Source organism: Astatotilapia calliptera, chromosome 3, assembly GCF_964374335.1.
Source record: "Astatotilapia calliptera chromosome 3, fAstCal68.1, whole genome shotgun sequence".
Classification (NCBI taxonomy): domain Eukaryota; kingdom Metazoa; phylum Chordata; class Actinopteri; order Cichliformes; family Cichlidae; genus Astatotilapia; species Astatotilapia calliptera.
The window spans coordinates 59,485,978-59,492,113 of NC_137424.1; positions in this window are offsets into that span (position 1 = coordinate 59,485,978).

Sequence of the window (6,136 nt, forward strand, 5' to 3'; positions counted from 1 at the left end):
GCTGGTAGAGACATACCCTAAAAGGCTGGCAGCTGTAATTGCAGCAAAAGGTGGTTCTACAAAGTATTGACTCAGGGGGCTGAATAATTACGCACACCCCACTTTTCAGTTATTTATTTGTAAAAAATGTTTTTGTTGATGATTTTCATTCCACTTCTCACGTGTGCACCACTTTGTATTGGTCTTTCACGTGGAATTCCAATAAAATTGATTCATGTTTGTGGCTGTAATGTGACAAAATGTGGAAAAGTTCAAGGGGCCTGAATACGTTTGCAAGCCACTGTACATTAAAAGTGAACTTTTACAGTAAGGACCAGTTTTAACACAACACCTTTGTAATGATACAGAACAATCTTTAAAAACAAGACATCAAATAAAATAATTAAACTAAATTGTAACCAAAAAGTTTCATAGAAATTTAAAAACAATATTTTATGGAACTAAACATCAAAAAACATAACATAAAGAATGAAATGAAAAACACAAAATGAGATGAATGAAATAAAAATGTACTGATGTGTTGCATCAAATTGTGAAAAAATAAATAACTGAACATTTGATTGTTGCAGCTTGAGTAAATATATCCAGGAAATCTAATTTTAATTTGCAATAATGAAAATATTTTTATCACATTTCTTTCTTTTTAACTGTCAAAAAGTTCAATGAACCCTTCAGTTTATTGCAGTTATTTTATGGCTCAAACGTTACACAGTTAAAGAGCTGACTCATTCAGTCTATCAAAGTGACATGTTTCTGACACCTCACAGAATGTGGTTTTATTTAATGATAAAGGTACATTAACTTTATGATCAGTCATGTAAACAATATATCTTTGATCTTATGTGTGGACATATGATAGGATAATTTCAATGAAAAGAAATCCACAGAGATAAGAATCAGCAGCTTTGTCAATAGTGCTTTTTTATGTTTCTTTTCTACCGACTTCAGTATCTGCTGTTTCCAAACAACAGATACAAAGAATGATTTCAAAGTCTGATTTAAACTGAATCTCAGTACATAAGACAGCATTTAAGAAGAGAACCACAAACTGCTAAAAGGATCGAACTTAATGCAATCAGCACAGGAAAAGCACATTTTTCACAAATCTAATAGTTAACAGTACTTAGATGATACTTATTCTAATTGTCATTAATCTTTTTCATTATTATCATTTATAATATTTTTTCTTGTTATATTGTCATATTTATTTGTACTTTTTGTTGAAAAGGCTGCAGGACACTTTTCCTGCTCTGTGTAGAAACAATAAAGGTAAAATCAGACTCATGGGCAGAGTGAACCAGTAAACACACAAGAACAGGACACACCTGTCTGTTTTACGTAACAGATTTGAATTATTTGGCCACTTCACAGAATGTGGTTTTATTTAATGGAGTTACATTAACGTTATGTGCGATGTAAGAAGATCAGTCTTGTAAAAAACATATCTTTGATCTTATGTGTAGACATATGATAGGATAATTTCAATGAAAAGAAATCCACAGAGATAAGTAGCGGCAGATTTATCATTAGTGCTTTTTTATGTTTCTTTTCTACCCACTTCAGTATCTGCTTTTTTCTAACAAAAGATACAAAGTTTGATTTTAAAGTCTGATTCAAATTGAATCCCAGTACATAACACAGCATTTAGGAAGAGAACCACAGACTGCTAAAAGGATATTAATTCAATCAACACAGAAAAAGCACATTTTTCACCAATCTAACAGTTAACAGTAATTAAATTGTTATTAACCTTTTTCATTATTATTATATATATTGTTCTTGTTATATTGTCATATTTATTTTTACTTTTTGTTGAAGAGGCTGCACGGAAAGGCTTTCCCTGCTCTGTGTAGAAACAATAGAGGTAAAATCAGACTGATGGGAAGAGTGAACCAGTAAACACACAAGAACAGGACACACCTGTCTGTGTTATTTAACAGATTTGAATTATTCTGACCAACTGTAACAAGCATTCCTAGAAAACACACCAACAGCACTATCATTATTGCTGTGATGGTGTAGAAAGCTTTTTGTTTTGAATGATCAATCTTCTCCCTGTTTGCTCCCATTTCTCCTGGACCTGGACGAATCAGAACACAGAGAACAGAGAGGCTACAAAAAGAGGTGATCATTAATGAGGCCACAATCATACAGAAATATGGAACATAGGGAACATCAGGCTGATACAGAGCTGTTACTCCAAGCCAACCAAAGCACAGCAGCCACACACACCCAATGCAGATGTTTCTGATCCTGACCCCACCCGACTGTTTCAACCCCATATAGGTGATGGGGTGAACAACAGCCAGGTAGTGCTCAATACATGTCACAGTGTTAAAGAATATCTCACCAGGATAAACAAAAGTACCTGAATACATCCCCATAATAATCAACACTGAGTTATTAGTGTATGTGCCACATAAGAAAGCAGCAGCCCCCAACACAAATATCAGTTCAATGGCAGTCACATGATAGGTGAAAATGTCAGAGTGACTTGTTGCTGCCAAGAAGGACTGCTGCTGCCATCGTTGGTAAGCCACATAGAGAATGAAGATGGAAAGAACAAGGATAACAGAAGTCTTGGTGATGAAAAAAAAAAGGGTGATCAAAATCCCATTGCTTGAGGTAAAGCACTCAAAGGCAGAAGAAGACGAGTTATCTGACATGCTGCTTAATGTGATGTTTGAGGCTTGTGTGGAGAAAAAAGAGAGGAAAAAAAAGTTATTCAGAATAAAATTAATTAAAATCCACCTTCATTTTTAATTTGTAACACCAATTAGAGTTTACAGTAAACTGATGATGCTATGATATTTGATACACAAATATCAAATATATAAGATTGTGGAAGAGAAGGTATTTTATAGGTTGATTGCTATTCTCAGATAAAAATAATAAAAAAAGTTACATTTTTAAGCACATTAAATCTTTAAATAAATAAATAAATGCATACATAAATTCTTCCATTCAGCTATTGGACAAAAATTATTTTTTTTCTTTGGCGGGATTTTGCATTGTGGTGAATGTACTGAAAACACAATGAATTTGCTTGGATTTTTTTTTCCATAAATTTAAAATATCATTAAATTTGAAACAATTCAGTAACACCAAAAACTTTTTAAACTGCAAAGATGATTCATTAAGATATTAATCTTTACCATATTTGTATGGTGACCTGTGTGAGGTATGACTGATGCTAACTGAACATCTTTTAATGATCTCTCTCCACCAATAATAATAATAATAATAATAATCCCATCTTACTGTTTGTTTTTCTCCTTTTAACCTTGTTTTAATCCAAAGACACACGCTACTCTTCGCTGATATCCAGCTAACAGTATGATGTGCAAGTCCATTATTCAATGTGGTATAAAGATGGGCATCAGTCAAACAAATGACGCACTTTGCATGATACCACACTAAACAAGGTGATGATCACTTTTGGCTGCTGGACTGGCAGGTTGTTTTTGATTGTGTATTTTGTTGATTATACAGTATGTTGTCCAAACTGTAGTTTTCTCTGGTCCCATTCCCAATCAGACCAGGAGTGGCATGTTTGGGACCAGGAAGCAGAGTCATAGTCTTCACGCCTCTCTGCAGCTCCTCTCCTCCTCTTATCCCCCCAAAACCCCATCCTCTTGGAGACTGTGTCAACTCCAAAACAGACTAAAAACAAACTAAAAATCAGAAAAAAAGGCTTAAATATTTAAAAAAAAAATTCACAAAGAATTATCCTCAATAGCACTTAAGAGTAAAACAGTGAAATGTTGATTATTAAACATTAGGTCTCTCTCTTCCAACTCTCTGTTTGTACATGAACTGATCAAAAAATCGATTTACTCTACCTTACAGAAACCTGGTTGAAGCCAGATGATTATGTTAGATTAAATGAATCAACACCCCCGAGTCACTCTAACTATCTGACACCTCAAAGCACAGGCAGAGGGGGCGGTGTGGCAGCAATTTTCCACACCACCCTATTAATCAACCACAGACCAAGACACACTTTTAATTCATTTGAAAGCCTTGTCCACCCCAGCTGTAAAACTCAGAAACCAGTCTTATTTGTTATCATCTATTGTCCACCTGGGCCTTACACAGCGTTTCTGTCTGATTTCTCAGACTTTTTATCTGATTTAGTGATCAGCTCAGATAAAACAATTATTGTGGGTGATTTAAACATCCATGTAGATACTAAAAACAGCCTCAACATGGCATCTACAGGGAGTGCAGAATTATTAGGCAAATGAGTATTTTGTCCACATCATCCTCTTCATGCATGTTGTCTTACTCCAAGCTGTATAGGCTTGAAAGCCTACTACCAAATAAGCATATTAGGTGATGTGCATCTCTGTAATGAGAAGGGGTGTGGTCTAATGACATCAACACTCTATATCAGGTGTGCATAATTATTAGGCAACGTCCTTTCCTTTGGCAAAATGGGTCAAAAGAAGGACTTGACATGCTCAGAAAAGTCAAAAATAGTGAGATATCTTGCAGAGGGATGCAGCAGTCTCAAAATTGCAAAGCTTCTGAAGCATGATCATCGAACAATCAAGTGTTTCATTCAAAATAGTCAACAGGGTCGCAAGAAGCGTGTGGAAAAACCAAGGCACCAAATAACTGCCCATGAACTGAGAAAAGTCAAGCGTGCAGCTGCCAAGATGCCACTTGCCACCAGTTTGGCCATATTGCAGAGCTGCAACATCACTGGAGTGCCCAAAAGCACAAGGTGTGCAATACTCAGAGACATGGCCAAGGTAAGAAAGGCTGAAAGACAACCACCATTGAACAAGACACACAAGCTGAAAAGTCAAGACTGGGCCAAGAAATATCTCAAGACTGATTTTTCTAAGGTTTTATGGACTGATGAAATGAGAGTGAGTCTTGATGGGCCAGATGGATGGGCCCGTGGCTGGATTGGTAAAGGGCAGAGAGCTCCAATCCGACTCAGACGCCAGCAAGGTGGAGGTGGAGTACTGGTTTGGGCTGGTATCATCAAAGATGAGCTTGTGGGGCCTTTTCGGGTTGAGGATGGAGTCAAGCTCAACTCCCAGTCCTACTGCCAGTTTCTGGAAGACACCTTCTTCAAGCAGTGGTACAGGAAGAAGTCTGCATCCTTCAAGAAAAACATGATTTTCATACAGGACAATGGTCCGTCACACGCGTCCAAGTACTCCACAGCGTGGCTGGCAAGAAAGGGTAAAAAAGAAAAACTAATGACATGGCCACCTTGTTCACCTGATCTGAACCCCATTGCGAACCTGTGGTCCATCATCAAATGTGAGATTTACAAGGAGGGAAAACAGTACACCTCTCTGAACAGTGTCTGGGAGGCTGTGGTTGCTGCTGCACGCAATGTTGATGGTGAACAGATCAAAACACTGACAGAATCCATGGATGTCAGGCTTTTGAGTGTCCTTGCAAAGAAAGGTGGCTATATTGGTCGCTGATTTGTTTTTGTTTTGTTTTTGAATGTCAGAAATGTATATTTGTGAATGTGGAGATGTTATATTGGGTTCACTGGTAAAAATAAATAATTGAAATGGGTATATATTTGTTTTTAGTTAAGTTGCCTAATAATTATGCACAGTAATAGTCACCTGCACACACAGATATCCCCCTAAAATAGCTAAAACTAAAAATTACTTCCAAAAACATTCAGCTTTGATATTAATGAGTTTTTTGGGTTCATTGAGAACATGGTTGTTGTTCAATAATAAAATTATTCCTCAAAAATACAACTTGCCTAATAAATCTGCACTCCCTGTATTATGGGACTAAGTTATCTTCTTTCAAAACCCACAGACCACTTTAATCACACTCTAGAGCTTGTTCTGACTAATGGCCTACAAAGGGAACATTTAACAGTATTTGACCCCAAGGCCATCAGCCATGGCAGACCAAAGCTCAGAAACAAACCCGGGGCCCTGTCCGAGTTAACTTCAGCCGGGGGACCGAAACACGAAACTCATGTCGACGAAAATGCCCTGGCCACCACTGCCACTGTCGGGGCACCACCTCCAGCCACCGTAATCCACTCTAATCCACCACAGTGAAAAGGTACATGAAACCTTGCGACTGCAGCAGGGGGCCAACCAGATCCACGTGCACATTATCAAAACCCCTCCTGGGGATA